At 34.7% G+C, this 20,693-nt stretch overlaps 1 protein-coding gene and 1 non-coding gene across 8 annotated transcripts in view; both read right to left on the reverse strand.

Moving 5' to 3' along the window:
- The window catches only part of ERBB4 (erb-b2 receptor tyrosine kinase 4), a 1,077,155-nt gene that overhangs the window by 150,794 nt on the left and 905,668 nt on the right, over positions 1 to 20,693 (reverse strand). The gene's annotated exons all lie outside the window — the stretch shown is intronic.
- Positions 3,342 to 3,482, reverse strand: LOC143678341 (U4 spliceosomal RNA). Its single transcript, XR_013173157.1, has one exon. It is a non-coding gene; the product is annotated as a U4 spliceosomal RNA (small nuclear RNA).

The raw sequence follows: 20,693 nt of genomic DNA on the forward strand, positions 1-20,693 counted from the left end.
AATAATTCCACTTCGAGGAATCTTCCCCCAGGAATTAACCAGAAATGTGTACAAAGAACTAAATGTAGGAATGCTTATTCCAGCATTATTCATGATAATGAAAAATTAAAAATATTAACTGTTAAATTTTTATAGCTAAGTATTTCATGACATAGCCACTGGAATGCTAAAACTATGTAAATTCATTTTAACTGAAAATTATAATATGTAGTGGAAAAGCAGGAATACATTATGTCATATATAATTTGGTAATATATTTTGTGATATGTGTATGCCTATATAAGAAAATTCTTGTTTTAGATCAAGAGAGCCTGTGGGTATTATAGAAGTATCTTGAAAATGTTCCTTTAGGTGCTCTGAAATTCCCTGGCCACCAATCATGCAATATTTCCTTTCCATGAATTAAAAAAAAAAAAAAAAAAATCATTGTACATCACAATTCTTGAGGATATATGTCAATAGTCAAGTCTACTTTTTCATGTGAAATATTTGTAAATTCCAGTTCTAGACCTTTATTTAGAGGCCCTGCACCCTCTCCCGTCTAGGATAGCCATAGTTTTTAAAGCAGGACCGGTACCTATAATACCGGTTACTAAGACAACGTAGGGAAAACTCCGCCTTGTAAGGTCTGACAGCAATAAGACTCTGGGTGTTAGGGAGGAGAATTAGGAGACATTTTTTTTTTTACTAAAACTTCCTTTTCAAACCCAGGCAAAGAAACCTTGACAGCAAGTATAGCTGTTGAAGCGTTAGGTGTTCCACTGCTATTCCCACCTAGACTTTGTTGGCCTCCAAGTGTGAGCAATTCTTGTAGGCTCAGGGCCCAAAATTACTAAAACAAATGATGAGGATAATAGCTAAGTTTTATTTGGAATGTTGCATACTTATGAAACCTATCTCAGTTTCCTGGAGTCCTGAAACTGATGACTCATTCATTGCACTCAAAAGAGTCAAGGTGTAGTCCACTGAGAGGGACAGATCACTTCTAATTTTGACAGATCATAAAACCACGGTTTAAAGGATGATTCTTTTTTTTTATGCTTTCAGCAGTTTTTGACTTAACCATAATGAGTAAATCTCAGGGATAAACATTCAGGGTATACTCAGAAAAGTAACAAGTTTGAAGAAGTAGTTGCCAATTTCCAAATGAATCAATGACTTTTGGAAATCTTTACTACTTCGAGGCTCTTTGCCAACTTATTCATTCATTTGCTACTCATTCAGCAAACACTTATTATATATCTGAAATGTTCAAGATTCTGCTCTAAGGGCTGAATATGTAAAAATATACATTGTTTTTTGCCTCCTGGGAGCTTACAGTCTAGCAACAAGAGACAGACAACACATATGCAATCAAGTAGTTCTAGGTGTTTGATAGAAAACTACATAAGGTACAGTAAAGAGGCAAGAAGGGTGTGATATGACAGGTGACCCTTATTTGACTCTTAGTAAATTAGGATATTAGAGCTATCAGCCAAAAAGAGCAATTCTTGATATAGACAGAGATAAGAAACCCTTTGATGTTTCTCAAGTACTGCAAATTGGAGGATTTCACAGAAGCTGGAACACGAGGGAAATAAGACGTAGGAAGATTATGAGGGGACTTGACCACCACACTAAGGACTTGGTTTTATTTATGTAGGCAATTTATTAAAGGGTGTAAGCCTAAAAAGCAAAGAAATCAATTAGAATGCTATCCTTTGAGTTTTATTAAGTGGTTGATGGTTTAGAAGTGCTGAGGAGGAGAAGCTGTAGAGCATTAAAATATCCCACACTTACACTGAGAGAAAAGTTTATGAAAAAACCAAGATTTCTGACTTGCGTATCTGGATGCATAGGGTTGATGCTTGCTGAGTAAGAAAATACATCAAGTGGAGCAAGATTAGATAGAGAAGTCAAGGAGTTCAGTTTAGGCACGTTGACAATAAGTGCCAGGGGGCTGTTAGATGTTGGGAATTTGCCTTGAGGTGGAAGACTGGGTTACTAACTCACTCTTTGAAGACATCATTTCTTTATTTCTTTGGTAAAGGTGACACTGAACATAACCAGTGCAGTTAGGGAACGACAGAACAAACAGAATGGATGTCGGTCACAGCCCTGGAGTGGGATCTGAGCGACTCCCCAGTCATTTCTCTTTAGTTGGTGGATTCAAGGAGTTCCCTGAGGGAACCATCAGACAGCCAGAGAGAGCAGTAGTGACGATATTTGGAAGCTTAAGACAATGCCTATTTACTAACTGGAATGAAAAATATTTCAATATTTTTATTACCAAACAGACATACCCATAGGTGACACATTAATACTCAGCTCTGCTACTGAGCTCTCTCTTATCATTATTATGGCTTTATTTCACTCTTATTTATTTAGCAAAACTTACTAGGAGGAAGTTTAAACAAAGGAGAAAAGAGGCATTCCCACACGTTGGTTCGGCTCTATAGAAGGATTATTGGATCTTTAGTGGCAGATCCAGTAGTAGAAGCAAGACCTATTATGGGTGTTGAAGCAAACACAGTGGGATATCCCTAGTGCCTCCCCATGATCACTGATTGCTTCCCACTAGACACAGTGCACAGAGAGTGGAATTGTTCCTTCAACATAGACATCTCTCTTCCATCATCGAGCTCTGGACCTTACACTTTCATCACTGTGTGTCTGAATAATGGAAGAAGTCATTCATTTATGAGTAGGAAAGCTGCAGACAAATTGGAATTTATATGCTTTATCTATTTAAAATTCTGTTGACAGTTTTCATAATTGATTGAAGAGACTATGCATTAGAATGAAAGTATATGTACTGGGAGTCAATAAACTTTGGTTCTACCACTAAATTTATACTTTCTTATTTTAAAATTAAGACTAAATATCCTTCTCCTGAAATAGGGATAATGATAACTGCTCAGGACATTTTTATAGGGTCTTTTATAAAATAATGAGGAATATTTTTCAATTTTTGCCTCTTGATAATTTGACCACATAAGCCAGTCATTTGGCTACTTTGTGTTTCCATTTTCTCATCTGAAATTAAGGTTGTTTTCCCTAGATAGTCTCATATCTTTTCTAAATCTAATTTTACAGTGTTACAAATGGTTGAGAGACCTTCATTTTTGTGGGTGAGAGCTGATGGCTACAAAGTGGTTTTTTTTGCATTTTGTCCACAGTCCTTGGCCTTTGCATAGGCCACACCTTGTCAAAATGAAAAGAGTTCTATCTCTGACATTTACATTAGTTTTTGGCAAGCAAAGCACTAAATTTGTATAAATTACATGAAAGCAAATCACTGTGTTTACATAAATTACATAAGAATCCAAGGCACACTATAGAGACATTTGCAAGCTGTTTGTACTTTGGAAATCCATAAAATTGCCATTCTCACCAAGGTAAATAATGGTATAAAATAGAGGAAGTTGATCCTACTTTTTAATTAGTAACAATCACACCTGGGATAAACTTCACTGGCTATAATATTGCCACTGCACAAAGCTTGGCTCTTACTTTTGATGCCTCCTCTGATTATTATCACAGAGAAATATGAGAAGACTGCTTCCTTCCATACACAAGCTCTCAAATTCTACCTTCTCAAAACAATTTTTCTTGACACTTTGACACTACGCCATTCTTCCACTGATCTGGTAGTGTCAGACTGGTTGTGCAGATATAATTAATATTCTTTGTAATTCTTTGTATTTATGTGTTCTCTTATGACTTTCCTCATTGCATCATATGGGCATGGGATGTGGAATGGAATTATATAGCTTCTAGGTTCCTCCATTTTCCACATCTACAAAATAGAGATACAAATTCTACCTACCTCACAGGATGATGTAAGATTAAAATGAAATGGACCACAGAAAGTACTTAGAACAGTGCCTTGTAAAAAAAGAGCCCAATAAATTTTAGCTAGTTATTATTATACAAAAGAGTTAAGAGCAATTTATTCACTGATTTTGTCATTGGTTTTGTGTCCCCTTGAAAATCCTCTACAATCTTGACATAGATATAATAATTCTAGTAAACTAAACCCCTTTACATAGAGTTACAATAACCCCTCTGAATTCCTATATCTAGTGAGACTATCATACTTTAATTCAACATTTGCCCATTTATTTGTAGTATCTTTAAACTGAAGTGGCTGTTATAAACTCTGACAGGTATAAAATGGCTGCAATTACGGAACATAGTTCCTAAGGTTTTTTTTTTGGGGGGGGGCTTCAGTTTGTTAATACAATTAGAGTGTTTAGCACAGATTCACGAACTATTAGTTAATTTTGTTAATTGTTTTGTTATTATTTGACTATGGGAAAAACTCCCATATTGCCTAAAATGTTAGTCTTCAGCCATCCCTTCTGTCTTTTCTTTGGAGGAAGGATTTGCCTCCTTCCCTTCTAACATTTGTCCTGATGATATCAGCAGGGTTTAGGGACAGGTGAAGACCCCTTAACCTTTTCAGTTCTCTAACTGTCTGCACCAACTGGAGCTCAACCAGTTTGAATCAACTAATTCATACCTCAGTGGCTCTGTCCAAACATCTTATTGGTGAATGACGCAAAGTAATGTGAAAGAATGGTGTTTATATTTAACACCCACACAAGTACACTGATTGTATGAATATAAATCTAGAACATTCTAATATAGTGACTTCATTTTTGTTTATTGCAAAAAGATTTTCACATGGTTCTTAAATAACTTTAACCCATTAGTTGGGAAATGTGGACCTGTTTTTCTAATAAAATATCTTCCTTATTACTTATAGGGCTTAGATGGTATGTCTTCTTTAGCGTGTAGCAACTCCGTTAACTAAGGTTAAAATTAGCTACAGGTTTCTGTTCTTATTTGGACTCTCATTGCATGCATCAGGACACCTTTTTAAAACAAGGAGGATATCTCATAAGAGGAAGCATAATATGGAAGATAATAGTCAAATAGGACCATTATTACCAAGATGAATGAGAATGCTTAATTAATCAATAATACAAGAAAATTTAGAAGCCATGCATATTAAACTCCGAAAGCCCAAAAGAGCAGCGTAGTAGGACCTCAAGAAGAATATGAGAGATTAAAAATTTGTCCAAAACCTATACCATGTGATCAACATCATTTCTACAAGAGCAACATTTGCAACAAGGTATTTACTGCTTTTTAAAACAAAACACTTTTTTTTTCTTTCAAAAGAAGTTCAAATACATGGCATAGGAATCGTGTCTATTCACAATTCACCACAGAATCTTTTGGCTTTCTGAATATTACCACATACAAGATGGGTATAAGGAGAAGATATTTTAAAAAGGAAAGGCCAAATTCAGTTTGTCTTATTTGAAGTTATCACCTTGCATATCATAATATACTCGGAAGAAATGAAGCTCAATTCAAGGTAAATCATAAGAAGTTGAAAAAATAGAGAAATTATTGAAAAAGAAATGAAACTCTAGCTATAGAAGGCTATCAATGTTCAAAGCCAGGCAGACATTAGGAAGACATGGGATCAAAGACAGTATCTTATCTAACAAAAATAAAAATTTCTTTTTCTCAATGCACTCTGTTTCTAACCACACTACAATTCCATAATCATAATCCAGTGTATCAAATATTTGAATTAGTTGATTTGCTACATACAGTAAATATAGAAAATCAGCTGAGGTTATCTCTTTTCTGCTGAAAATTGTAGATTGCATTGACATAGGTGTGGGGCAGGCATTAGTGAAGCCCACTCTTTCCTCCTACACTGCAATTGCAGGATGGATCCAAAAATGTTTCTGAATAATAGCTTGAGCTTTCTGAGAAATTAGCCTTGAGAATTTGTTCATATTCCACATTTCAAACGAATAGAACTAAGAAATATAGGAAATCGTCACTGACCTAGAAGGTCCAAATTCAACAAAGCAAATTAGTTGACCAAAAATTAAAACGAATAGGAGCAGTAACGTAAGACAACATAAGGCACCCAAAATATACGTTTGTACTCGTATTTCTAAATATACTATGGAAAGGCTATTTAAACCCCCTTATAAATATTTTGTGTGTTTACCAACTCTCTATTAAATCCAGGTTTAGCTGTCCTAGAAATGGGAAAATCTTTAATTTCATACAAGAGAGCTATCTTAACCACTTGAACCCTGAAGCAAGCTTACTTATACCATCCCTATATGTATGCGCTAGTCGTATGCTGAAAAAGGAAACTGAAAATGGTTCTTTTAAAGTTCTCCTGCCTGTCAGCCACACCTCTTCCCTGAGGGAAGGGTATGCCATGGAGACCCTGCTGTCACAGGTCGACCTAACCTTCTATTTGTTTGAATTAATTTCCAATTGATCGTGTTTAGAAAAGCTGTTAAGTGTCAACAAGAGGGATGGGACGTGAGCTTTAGAAAGTTCAATTTGAAAAGTTATGTAACATGCATCAGTACTAAATTTGTTTGTAAAGTTATCCCAAGAATTCAAAAAGAGTGAAATTTGGTGTGTGCTATTTGTTTGTTTTTCCAGATTTTGACAGAGGTAGCGTTTGTAACACAGTGTAGGTAATTCCACTCAGATTTACTTGAAGTCTAAGAAAACAGACTTTAAAGAGTATCGATGGCCTTACCTATCGCCATCCAGAATGTTTATGAAAGGAAGGCAAGAAGGAATATTGCACAAAGGGATTATCTAGAACACAGCTTGGCCAAGTAAGATCCTTATGTCAGCCTGTGGCCTGTTTTAGTACTGCCTGCAAGATAAGAATGTTTTTTACATTTCTAAAGAGATGTGAAAAACAAACAAAACAAGGAAGAATGTATGACAGGGACCATTTGTGGCCTGTAGATCTTAATATATTTACTATTTAGCTCTTTACAGAAAAAGTTTCCAAACTCCTGGTCTAGAATGATGGAAATTAGTAAAGGTTATTTGTTAACTTGGGTTTTAGTGGTAAGAAGTATTAATCATCTTAGCGTAGTAGATGAGAAATGTTGGATGTGGGTTAGAAAGGCAAGGGAATAAGAACCCAAACCAGTAATTTGTAATTGATGGTTTTGATTAAAAGGAAATTGCAATGTATACGGCAATCAAAATTAGTCTGAGAGGAAAAATAAACCACATTAAACATTTCTTCATCATTCCTGGATCATCTCAATGGTGATCTCCATAAACAAGGTCAAAGACAGTTTGATGTGGCAAAATGAATAAAAAGATTAGGATGTAAATAATGGGAAAAAAAGATACCTAACCTCCAAACTGTTAATGATAGCCATATTTGAGAGTTTGATATTGCATTTAAAAATAAGAAATTACAGAGTAAAGCACTTAGTACCTAGAGTAAAAACTTAAAATCCTCTTCCTCTTTCCTTTCTAAATACATACTATTCTTAGTGATAACATTGTCAACATTTTTAGTTATGCATCTTTTCAGATCTTTTTCTACACATTTATCTATAAATACTGTATATATATATATATATATAATGTCAATTTTCATTTGTTTATGTTACACTACTAGGAATGTGTACTATATACAGTTTATGTCTATGATAAGAAGACAGAAAGAAGGAATATCGTACAAAAAGGAGATTTTCTAAAATATGGGTTGACAAATGGGTTGGCAAAATAATAAGATCCTTAGGTCTTCTCTCTTATGTTATATGAGCCTAAGTTCTTACAGATCTTTCCATATCAGTAACATGTAGGTGCATTTCATTATTCATAATTGCATCACAGAGGGCCCTAGTAATTAATTTAAACATCCCTGCTCTTTAAACTTTTAGATTGTTTCAGTCTTTCAGCTATCATGAATAATGCGGTCTTTTGCCTATGTATCCTGTTAATGTTTTTCCTTTAATGACAACTTGGGCTCAGTTGTCATTTACAAATGCCTGCTTGCACTGACAGTTTATTACCATTATTTCTTAAGCACTTCTACTAACAGAGCTTTTATGACTTTAAAGAACTGGATAATCATAATCCTTACATTATTTTAGAGTTATATTTGGGAAAGGAAAAATTGGTTGACAAATATTGAGTAATCTGTTTGAAAATTGATAAGGGAATTGATAGGGAAAGCCCCAGAATTGTCCAAATGTACAAGGTGCAGCAGAAAATGATGAGTTCTTGTATTTGGAAATATTTAAATATAGGCCAGACAACCTATTTACACAGTTAGAGGAGACTAAAGTACCGTATTGGTGGTAAAACTAGATTAATGTTAGGTACCTTCCAACTAAAAAGGAAAAAAGAAGTTAGGGCTAATTATTTGCAGTGCAAGACTGTTTGCATTTCATTTTAAAATCATCCATATATAACAAAATAACAAGGGGCTAAAAAAATAGAGGTTAAAATCTTTGGTTCAATATGCCATAAAAACTACTTAACATGAAAAAATGCCATAATTCTGCCCAAATAATCTTTGTGCTCATGATTAGCAAAGAGTGGGAAGTTCTTAGCCAATTGACTTTTCCATTATTTCATGTAAACTAGAATTAGATATCAATAGTGCTCCCATAACTATTGATACGACATCACTAATTATTCATCATTGTTGAAAATGTAGCTGCTGTTGAAAATGTATTGCTATTATTTATTTTTATCTGCCCTTACTAAATAATCCCTTCAGTTTTAAATCCTTCTGAGGGTAAGACTCATTTGCTATCAGTTGCTACCATATAAGTAGTTACTTACTTTCATTCTTTCTGCGCAGTAAATTTATTGGTTGAGGAATTCAAGTCCAACCACATACCTTTCCCCATAGCACTGAGACATGACTCATAGTCACATTTATAACTTGATTTTATTCAAAGGAATAAGAGAGAAGTGGGTTTTCTGCATGCTACCAAATGGTAGGGTCCACTCAGGAGAAAGACTTTATCTTTCTCATCCTAAAAGGATTTGCTACTCATAATACAGGAATAGAGCACTATTCAAGAACCTTGTTTGGATGTGAGCTTGGCAAAATGTCTGCACAAAATTACATGGACTCTGCATTCTCTTATAGGACATCATTACATTTTGGCCTCTGATGATCGTCACTTGTGATCTGAAATGGCCAGTGGCAACGGTGTCTTTGACATTTATTACACCATTTTTAGTTGTCTTTTACCACGGTCATAAGGGATGCTGCTTTGAAACAGAATTAATATTAATTGCTATCATTATCTTTTCTCTTATGTTAAATTTTGGGTCAAATGATTGGTATAAGTTTAAACGAGCAGTCAGAGATGAAAAGGACAAAGGAGTAGGAGGAAAATACATGACTAGCTGGAGCCCTGCGGCATACTGAGAGGTAATTTACACAAATAGGCTAGACGAAAACAGATGGGAAGAGGGAGAGAGGGAGAGGGTTGACTAATGACACCTGACTGCCAAATGACCCTGTGGTTTTGAACGCCGGCTTGACACCTAAAACTGTGCCAGCAGCCACTTGGAACTGCCTGGTTGTCACTCACATTTCATTTAACAGGCTAACCTTGGTCTTTCTATTGTTACAATTACTAGGGAAATTTATACAATACCTCATCAGGAGCCAGAAAATATAAATTCTAACCAGGCTCTTCTTTTAGAAGCTGTGTGTTACTGAATTGTTACAGAGTTTATTGTTGTAGTAGGCATTGCTTCCAACAGGGAAATTTTGGAACATTTGTTCTTTAAGGAGTCTCTTTTGTAAGCCTATAGCATGTGCACCTTTTGTGGCTTAATCAGAGCTGTGATGAAAAGAGGGATTATTTACTTTGGGAAGCATGACTTTATTATTAAATGCTTTTCTCATGGTAAAATATTTTTGATTCTAAGAGGTGAGGAATTCGCAGAACTATATATAATGAACTCCCAACCGCCTTCTATTCTGTTTCTTAATTTTGACTTTTAATCTTCCTCTTTTTATTAACAAATTAACATTCAGTGATGTTTATTGGAATAAACTCTGGATTTGGAATCAAGAATCTTAAGTACTAGTATTAGTTATAATATCAATTACCTAAGTGACCAAAAGTAATTTGGCCCACCTGGGCATCAGTTTGCCCATCTCTAAGATGGGGATAAATGCATTCTCTAGACACCTGTTGTGAAGAACATAATGAAAACAATGTGTGTGTGTGTGTGTGTGTGTGTGTGTGTGTGTGTGTAGATACTATGCAATTCTGGGACTACTAAAATCACAAAGATCAGACTAGAGTTAATACTTCACTGGAAGTAAAGTATAGAAGTGTCAATCCAATGGAAAATTTTTTAAAAAAGAAAACTTCTGAAACCTTTTTACATGATTTAATAAGCATTAATATGTTGAAAATAACTAAATTATTTATATTTATAAGCAATCTTTATGGATTTTCAAAAGCCAACACTTGCTCTTAAAGACTGGCATTATCCTTCATATTTTTCTTTAAGGAACATCAAACTTACACTGAAAAAGTGAACTGGGAACAGACTGAGGGCAAAGTCTTATTTAATATTTCTAAACTATACAACGTTAAATGACCATCACCCTGTTATATGAGATGTGACTCTCCTCCCCCAAGCTCCTTCTGCCCTAGCACCAAGGAAAAGAGATTAAAAGAAACATCAAGAGAAATGTTGATGCTGCCTTGTAGAATTTTAAAAATTTCAAGCTGAAAGGAAATTCTTAGGAACCAATCTGTTCTGGTAATGAAATTATTTCCCCTTCTACACCCCCATCATTACCCATCTCTAAATCTAAAATGGATTCTAAGTTTGTCAATTAATTTTGCTAAAACTGATGGATAGAGGGGATTAGGTATGGGAGCAAAAAATCAAAACCTCTAGATTCTGGAAGGTACGGTCTCTTCTGAATCAGGCAGTGGACATTTCATAAGCTACTTATCATGGGAAGAGATAAGTCCTCAGATATGACAGTACAACTTGGAAGATAAGCCTTGAAATATCTCACTGTTTGGGCTGGAATTCAGAATTTCCTAAGAGTATGGATGGCTAATGTGAAAAACAGGAAAAACTAGGAACAGTCAGAATGTGAGTCCAGAAGAAAAGGGGGGGAAATATGTTCTCCGTGACATAGAATTCTTGAAATGAAGAAAAAAGAAGGGGGAAAGGAAATCAAGAACAATAAGCCATCAAAGAATGGAAGAAAAATAAAACAATTAAACAGCTGAGGCACGTGCTTTCAAATTATACTTGGCCTGCATCTTGCTTCGAATTTCTTAGGATTCTGATGGGTTTCTGGGTAATCAGTGAACTTCAATCAGGTGCCTTGGCTCATGGCGCAATAGAACATCCATCATGCCCTTTCTCCCCAACCTTCTCCCAACTTAAAAATTAGAGCAGTGGCTCAGCAGGCAAGCACGCTTGCCTGCCATGCCAGAGGACCCAGGTTTGATTCCTGGTGCCTGCCCATGCTAAAAAAAAAAAAAAAAAAAGAATTAGAGCAGAAAGAAGGGCTCTGTTAACACAGTTCAAATACAGAGGACAAAAACTTTCTTAATTCCTTTGTTGCAGCAAGGTTAAATTTTCATAAATTCAAGTGTAAATAATTGTAAAATATATGCATAAAGTGAGAATAGGACACTTTTTAATTTTTTATCCTGAAAATTAGTGTGAAAACTAAAATTAAAGTTATCAATATACCTCTACTTACATTTATCAAGTGTTTGACATTCAAATGCTTCTCAATTTTCTCAGATACCCAATATCAGAGATATTATTTATTTTTCCATATATTACACAAAGGCTTATGATGATAGTTGGAAAGAGAACAATGAACAAATCAGACAATTTCTTTAAAATTCAGATTTTTCTAGTTAAATCTGAAATTTTTTTTAGTTGAAATTTCTCAGAATACTGAAAAGGCTTTCATTTTTAAATAAATTTAAAGGAAAAATATCTTAAAATCATGCAGCTTAACTATTAAAGAAATAGGAACACTAGAAAATTTGGAAAGCATTTCTCAGAGGCATAAGCTATTAAATTGTCCACTTTCTTAAAGCAGGCCTTTCATTTTAAAAACTTTTATTTTTTCAAAGAAAAAATAAGCTGTAAGTGTCTAGGTGCTTTTATGTTACTACGACTTCTGTTCTGGAGAAAAGAGAAGATGGTTGAAGAAAGAGGGCTTCTTTTAAGTACAGCCCTGTGATATTAAGGTAAATATAGCTTCCAAATATACCATTACATTTAGGCTCAACTTTAAAAATACTTTAACAAATTTTAAAATTTACACCTATAAGCTCACAAAATGTAAGCTAAAGAGAGTTAAAGGTCTAAATAAAAGTAATGAAAGCAGAAAAGTCAATACTGAAGTTCATTTTATATGTTATCAGTGTGTAAGGAGACACAATACAAAGGCAAGTTCTGTGTAAATTTCCCTAACCTTATTTTATCCCAAACATTCTTAAAGACCAGGTAAGAAAATCTTCTTTAAAATCTTAATTGTATATGTGTATTTACATTAGCAAATGACCAGCAACCTTCAAAATTATTGAAGACATTTAAATAAACTTAATTTAAGACTCTGAATACCAAATGTAAATTAAGACGTAATCAGAAACATCCAATAACAGGTATCCACACAGGTTTCATGCAGGCTATTGGTCATTACTCACTTAAACAAAATCATTATAGAACTCTTAGCCATCTCCTACTCTTTAAAACACATAAATCAGACCATAGACTCTAATATTTGAAAGGTGCCTCAAAGATAATCTAGTACCATTTCTTTGTAATACCTCAAGTAAGAAGTCATCTAGCCTTTTGTGAATACTTCTTTTGATGGAAAGATCACTGCATAATGCAGAATGTCACTCCATTTTTAGGTGAGTTCAATGATTAAATGCTTGCTCCTTATATAGTAACTGAGTCAAAATCCACCCGCCTGTAATTTCTGCCCTTACTCCTTTTTCTACTTTATGTTGGATGACAAAATTATTGTACTCTTTTTTCAAGTTAAAACTCCAAATTATTAAAGACAATTATGAGATCCCTTATAGGGGATCTCTTTTCTAGGCCTAAAATTCCTCAGGTAGTCCTCATATAATATGATTCTTGGGTCATTCTCCAGTTCAATTTCCCTTAATTTATATATATTAATATTCATAATAATTTTTCCTAATAGTGTCTGGAGGAGGAGACAGTTTTCCTCCTCTTCAAAGCCTTGTGATTATATCTAAAAATCCATAAAATTTGCTCCCCCTTATGGGGAGAAGGACAGGGTGCCATACTAGTATTTCTCTATTTCCTTAAAGCTTCTTTGATCAAATATAGGAAGCTCCATCAAATATATTTTTCTTGGATCTCAGGAGATACATGCGATTTTCTCACCAGGACCCCAGAGCTTTGGTAAGCCATGGACTAAAAGGTCAAATACAGCTCTTTGACTCAATCTATATATTGCTGGTTGTTTGCTTTCAAATCTTTCTTTGTTTTCAAAATAAAACAAGAAGAAATCAAACTGCCTCTTGTGTTTCCACAATCTAATTTTCAAATTCCTATTTAGGACTTCCCAGTCCAAGTCCTGGGGTTACAGCTACATTATTTTAATTGTGTTATTTGTCTCATCCCAACCTGCAGTTAAATTTGGTTAGTTTGATATGGTCCTCTCTCATACCGAGAAAGATAGCCTGCCCCTGATCTGACAAGATCATATAATCACCCTCTTTTCCTCAGCAAGGGTTAAATGACTTCCAAAGCTCAATCTTGGGGTAAAAAGTCTTTGTGAGTTCTTTTATTTCCTGTGGAACAAAATATATTCTTTATCCAGCCTTGATCAAATGGGATAACTGCAGAAATTTACAGCTGTTAAAATTTCCAATGGTGCATAATATTTATTTTCTTTCTCTTTTCTGCACTAGCGTGTTGATTTTTAAATGTATCATTTCCTCGATATCATTGTCAATCTAGTCAACCTCTCACTATTTATGAGGTCTCATTAAACTCTTACTATGCATCAGACACTGTAATAAACTAATTTATTTACATATGTTAAGAGACATGAGTTAAATATGCTAATGCTCATGACAATTCCATGAGATGAGTATGTCTATTATTGTCGTTTACAAATGAGGAGACAGAGAGTTAGGAACCTTAATGAGACCAAAGTCAAATATGTAACAGATTGTGGAGACAGGATGCACATTTTTGATACTGATCCTATTAATTAGACTCTTTTGATTTTCTTGTTTTTTTCTTGATTTATTACTTTCATTTCACTTAGGAATGCTTCATCCTCTTTAATAAACTGCAGCACAGAAAGACATTCCTCAAGTCCTTTACTTTCACCTCTGGAAGGGAGATGAGCTTACATTTATAGCACACATAATTGGTGAGTGCCCTAGGCAGAAAGACAAACATAGCACATGGCCTGCAGGTTGCTGGAATAGTTCTCTCAATGCCAAGCTGCTTGGGCATCAAAATGCAGCAGTCCTTTGTGGCTTCCCCTGGACATTCTTCCTCTAAAACAGTCAAGGAAAACTATCTCTTTGCTCTGGGTTGTGACACTGAAGTCTGGGAGACACGGGAGGAGGCATTTCTTGGATCCTGACTTTAACCGAACCTTCCCAGTCCCCTCAACTTTCCCTATACATCTGGCTGCATCCCATGTAATTGTGCTTCCTGTGACTTGTGGAAGCTCTTTCCTATGGCTCTGTCACACTTCTTTATCTTTGTGGACAAATACTAGCGGGAATTTTCATGCTAATTTGGGCCATGACTGTTCTTTTAAATAGTCAATATGATATGTTAGCTAAGGCCAGAGAATGACAGTTGAGTGAACAAACTCTGAATTGGGTGTCTCCAAGAAAGAAGGAAGAGTAGGGGAGGGAGGACAGGGAGAGAGGCCATTTTAAGATGAGGGTCATGTCTCACCTAGAATACCCAGTCAGAAACTCTTCAGAGCCAGCAAGGACCAAAGAAATTTCGTCATTGTTCTTTATTCTGGGAGTCTGCTAAACAGAGATGAACCATATTTGCCACTTATTTTAGATTTGGTAATTCACAATGCCCTTTAGTAGAAATAATCATTCACCCACCATCAAGTAATTTAGAAGTCCCTTCTCCTCTCTTAAAGCCCACAGACACTACCTTTGTTGAGGTCATCATTTACCTCAACGTGTTGTTGATATGTATCATTAAATACATTCCTAAAAGCTCCTCCTACCACTCTGTATTCAAATGTTTGCAGTTTGCTCCCTTGGCTAGAAAAGGGACAAGTAAAAGATTTTATATTCCATCATGACTCTCTTCTGATTTCTGTGTGTTTCGTGGAACTGTACTTATGACGAAAAACTTTGATGTGCCTTTATCCTTTTCAATTTATAAACAGTTTGAATTTGACTTTTAGGCCTGCCACTGATGCTCATGGAAATCAAAGTCGTCATGGCCAGCATAAAAGTTTTCCTCATTCTAGACCCACCTGCTTTCCTCCATGGCCATGTGCATGCCAAGATGTATACAAATTGAACAGAATGCCTTTTCCTGCCTTTATATATTAGTGAAACTATGAGACAAGTCAGAGTTTGCCCTGAACAATTCATTTTCAAATATTATTCCAACAACTTTAGACACATGGGAATGTTATTTGTTCCTTTGACTAAGAATGGCTAAGGTAGCAAAACTTCTTTTTGTCTGTTTTCTTTCCCCAGTAATAATTATATTCCTATATTTAAAGTAGTTTGAAGTGCTTTAGAATTAACAATGACCAGACCTTGCCCAGAAGTGATTCCTTTTGAGACCTGATATCAAAACTCTTCAAGGACACAGTCTAGATAACTTATTCATCCTATCTGACACAGAATAGCATTTTTAAAATTAATTCATTCCCAACAGAGAAGCACAGCCCAGGTTGTATTTTCCTGCTAAATGCCTCTTACTTAGAGGGGTGGAACAGTAAACTGTCAGAATATAGTGATTCATATTTTTGTTGCCTATGTAATCTGCATTCTGGGAATAGAAAAATTTAGAAACTTTCAATGTAGCAATTTCTACTGACAAGAAATTTAATTATTAAATTGCAATGAGGGTTGGTTTGCTGAAAAAATTCCTGATTCTGTAGTCCATCCCAGTGTTCTCTCAGTTTGTAGATTATCAACCTTTTACATACTCAATAGTAGGGGGAAAAAAAGAAAACAACAAAATACTCTCTCTGATGGCAGCAACATAAGTAGCTTTGAGAATGCTACTTCTGTGGGCTGCATTTTCAGTCTTTATTATAACTCTCCCCTGCCTACAATACAATTTCTTTTAGACCCTTATGGTGCCAATTTCTTGAAAGCTTATTGCAGTAATATTAAAAATCTCAATCTAAATATCAAATTATCCTCTGAATCATAAAGAAAATAAATACATGTTGGCTCACTATATTTCCCCTTTAGGCCTTGAGATTCCAGTTATTTGTTTTTCTGTTTCTTATGAGTAACAAATTGTTTTTAATGTTGCATTTTATAAAGGATTTAAAATGTATGGCTGTCCCCCAAACTATCTGGCTACCGTGGAATGCTTTTCAGACAATCATAACTTTAAAAAAAAACTCAATATTTTGAGCAAAGATAATATAAATTGCTTTAGCCTGAAATTCATATTCTATATCACAATTCCCAGGAAAATTTTACAGCTAAGTAATAAACCTGGAAAATATGGGGTTTTAATAGAAATATGGATAGACTCTAGCAGGTTGCTCTATAATATCTTGAATCTGATTTGAGAGAAGTTTTTAATAATATTTTTCCAAGCCAGTCTTTTGGGGAATGCAAGTTAAAAAATAATAATGGGTTTCCCACTACCTCAATGTTTGATGAAAATACCTCAGGGCACTTGTGAAGAAGACCAGAGGTGCCTGTCACAGGAGAATAAGCATGGAGAGGCTGATGTCCTGCAAAAACCCACCTAGCGAAAGGCCCACGCTTTAGAGAGATTTTGATATAATGGCAGTCTTGGGGATCATACATCTGGCGTGCTCTCAGATGAGGGTAGTCATGGAAAAAACTATTAAAATATGATTCCATTTACCCATGTTTAATAAAAATTGTTCATGGGAGAACAATAACGAGAATGCCTGTGACTAAGATAGTGAGTCTAGGTGTATTCAAGTCATTATATTTACAGACACAGTCTGTGTTTTCCTACATTATCTATAAAAATGGGATACGAGGTACCTGGTCTTGATGAATTTTTCATGTTGTAAATTCTAATGGTGGTGATAGATATAAATATTGCCTTCACATTACCTAATTGAGATGGAAACCAATAAGGCATGGGCATCACAACTGGACTTCAGATCAAGTCTGTGATGTCACAGAAGCCACTCCACGCCATGCAGGTCGTTTTTCGTGGAATTCTTTAACCTTGAATTGAAATGGCTTAAGGATATTCTTTTAATTAGCACTTAATGCTTTCTTAGAAATTCGATTGCATTTTAGTAGACTATCTGTGGTCATTCTTAATACATATAGTGTGTAAAGATAGGAGAATCACTGATGCTATATTTAATAAAAAAAAAATTCTAACTTCAGGACTCAAGCCAGTTTGAAGTTTAATCTACAAGAATTTCAAAAGCAAATCCTTGGCATAAACATTATATACTACAATTTCTAATAAAGTAGTCCCATTAGTAAACTGTATTCACGCTAATGTGTTTGCTTGGGGCAATCATCAAGAGTCTTTAGTTCTGGTCCTTGCCAGTAAAAGAGTACCAGGAGTGGGTGATGTAGTATTGCAATTACACAATTAGCCTTGTCAAGGCATGGGGCACTGGGAATAGCAGGACCTTGAAGCTCTGAATGTGGCTAGCTGATAGATGACTGTCATTACGCTCATGCTTTGTTCACTTTGTGATGGGTTAGATACTGAGTTTAGGAAAAAGCTCCTTAATGAAGGATAAAATCCTTGACCCATCGTCACTCTTCTTCATGTACTCACAATTGCTCAGCTCACCCTTCCTTTCCACAACAACATATATACCCGGGTCATTTCTCACCTTTGCCTGATGAAAAATAACAAATAGCTGCTAACAACCTCTTTTTAATCAATCAAATTTAGATGACGGAAAGAAAAAAAATTGCGCAATTATTGTTTAGCCTAATACTTCTAAACATGACAAGTTAACAGCTCTCAACATCCTACACCTATCATAACACTGGGTTTGGTAGAATTTTGACTGCATAGTACTGTGGTTTCTTCAAAACACATAAATTCCTCCCACTAACATATTTAATATTCAGGATTTATAAAAATAACATGTCTATAAGAATACACACACATACAGATATATCACACAAGCTGTGTATATTTTATTATCTCAATTATGATACTTCAGTAGAACTATTCTAATTTTTATTAGACATCTTGTAGGTTTACAAAAAAAACATGCAGAAAACACAAAACTCTCATATCCCCCCTAATATTAACACGTTGCATTAGTGCCATACATTTGTTAAAACTGGCAAAAGGTTATTATTGAACTATTAACTATAGTCAATGGTTTACATTAGGGTTGCCTGTTTGCACTGAATAATCCTATTCTTTTAAATCTTTTTTGGGTAAGATTGCTGGGACATATGATAATTTTATACTTAACTTCCTGAGGAGCCACCACCATTTTACATTTGTACAAAAAAAATGAATATATTTCAATTGCCCCACATCTTCCTCAACACTAATATTTTTCCATTTTTTAATGGCTGTAAAATGTATGCCATTGTGGCTTTCATTTGAATTTCCCTAATGGCTAGTGATGTTGAGCATCTTTTCATGTGTTTTTTTTTTTTCTGGCCATTTGTATTTTTTCTTTGAAGAAATATCTATGCAAATTTTCTGCCCATTTCGAAATTGGGTTGTTTATCTTTTTGTTTTTTAGGTGAAGGATTTCTTTACATATCTTGAATATTAATCCCTTATCAGATATGTGGTTTCTAAATATTTTCTCCCATTCTGTAGGCTTTTTACTTTCATAATATAGTCCTTTGATGCAAAAAAGTTTTAATTTTGATGAGTTCCCATTAATCTATTTTTTAAACTTAACTGCTTGTATTTTAGGTACAAATTCTAAGAAACTATTGCCTAGCATGAGGTCCTGAAGATGCTTTCCTATATTTTCTTTTAGGAGTTTTATAATTCAGTTTCTTATATTTAGAACTTTGATCCGTTTGGAGCTTATTTTTGTATTTGATGTGAAGTAGGGGTCCACCTTCATGTTTCTCCATACTTATATCGAGTTTTCTCTGCACCATTTGCTTAACTATTCTTTCCCAAGTGAATGATCTTGGCACCCTTGAAAAAAATCAGTTGGGAAAAGATGCAATGGTTATTTCTGATCTCTCAATTAGATTCTACTGATCTTTATATCTATGTTTGTGCCAGTACCATGCTGCTTGATGAAAGTGACTTTGTATTAAGTTTTAAAATCGGAAAGTGTGCCTCTTCCACCTTCATTCTTCTTAATCAAGATGGCCTTAGCTATTTGGGGCCATTTACACTTCCATATTAAATTTGATGATGGGTTTTTCCATTTCTGAAAAGAAGACTATTGACATTTTGATTGGGATTGCAGTGAATCTGCAGATCACTTTGGGTAGAATTCACATCTGAACAATATATAATCTTCCAATCCTGGCATATCCTTCCATTTATTGATATCTTTTAGTAATGTTGGGTAGTTTTTTGTGTGTGTGTACAGTCCTTTACGTCTTTGATTAGATTTATTCCTAAATACTTGATTACTTTAGTGGCTATTATGAATAAAATGTCTTTGATTTCCTCTTGAGATTGTTAATTACAAGTGCATAGAAAAATTACTGATCTTTGCATGTTAATCTTGCACTCCACCACTTAGCTGAATTTTTAAAATTTTTAAAATAGTTCTAGGAGCTTTGTTGCAAAATTTTCACAACAATCTGCAAACAGGGAAAATTTTATATCTTCTTTTCCAATTAGATGTTTTATATAACTTCCAGTAAATTATTGAACAGTGGTCACAGAGGGCATTCTTGTCCTGTTCCTGATCTTAGAGAGAAAATGTTCAGTCTTTCAGTGCTGAGAATGAGGTAGGCTGTATATTTTTCATATATGCTCTTTATCATGTTGAGGAAGTTTCCTTCTATTTCTAGTTTTCTATGTGTTTCTATTAAAGAACGGTGCTGGATTTTGGCATATGATTTTTCTGCCTCAACTGAGATGATGCTTATTGTTTCCTTTGTTCACACTTACTGTGGTATCTTACATTAATTGATTTGTTGAACTACCTTTGACTACCTGGGATAAATCCCAATTGATCATGGCGTATAATTATTTTAACATGCTGTTTGATTTGGTTTGCTACTATTTTGTTGAGGATTTTTGCATCTGTATTCATAAGGAATATTGACCTGTCACTTTATTTTATTGCAGTATCTTTATCTGGTTTTGGTGTGAGGACCATACTGGCCTCCCAGAATGAGTTAGGGAGTGTTCTCTCCTCTTCAGTTTTTTTGGAAGAGTTTGAGGTGGACTAGTGTTAATCTGATTGGAATGTTTGGAAAAATTCCCCTGTGAAGCCATTTGGTCCCAGGCTTGCTTTGATGGGAGGCTTTTGATGACTGATTCAATCTCTTTGCTTATTACTGGCTTGCTGAAATATTCTATTTTTGAGTTTTGTAGGTAGTTTTTGTGCTTCTTAGGAATTTGTCCAGTTCATCAATTTTCTAATTGTACAGTTGTTCATAGTATTCTCTTATATTTCTTTTTATTTCTGTGGGGTCGCTAATAATGTCCCACCATTCATTTCTGATATTAGCTATTTGCTTTCC

The sequence above is a fragment of the Tamandua tetradactyla genome, chromosome 3, assembly GCF_023851605.1.
Source record: "Tamandua tetradactyla isolate mTamTet1 chromosome 3, mTamTet1.pri, whole genome shotgun sequence".
NCBI classification, from domain to species: Eukaryota; Metazoa; Chordata; class Mammalia; order Pilosa; family Myrmecophagidae; genus Tamandua; species Tamandua tetradactyla.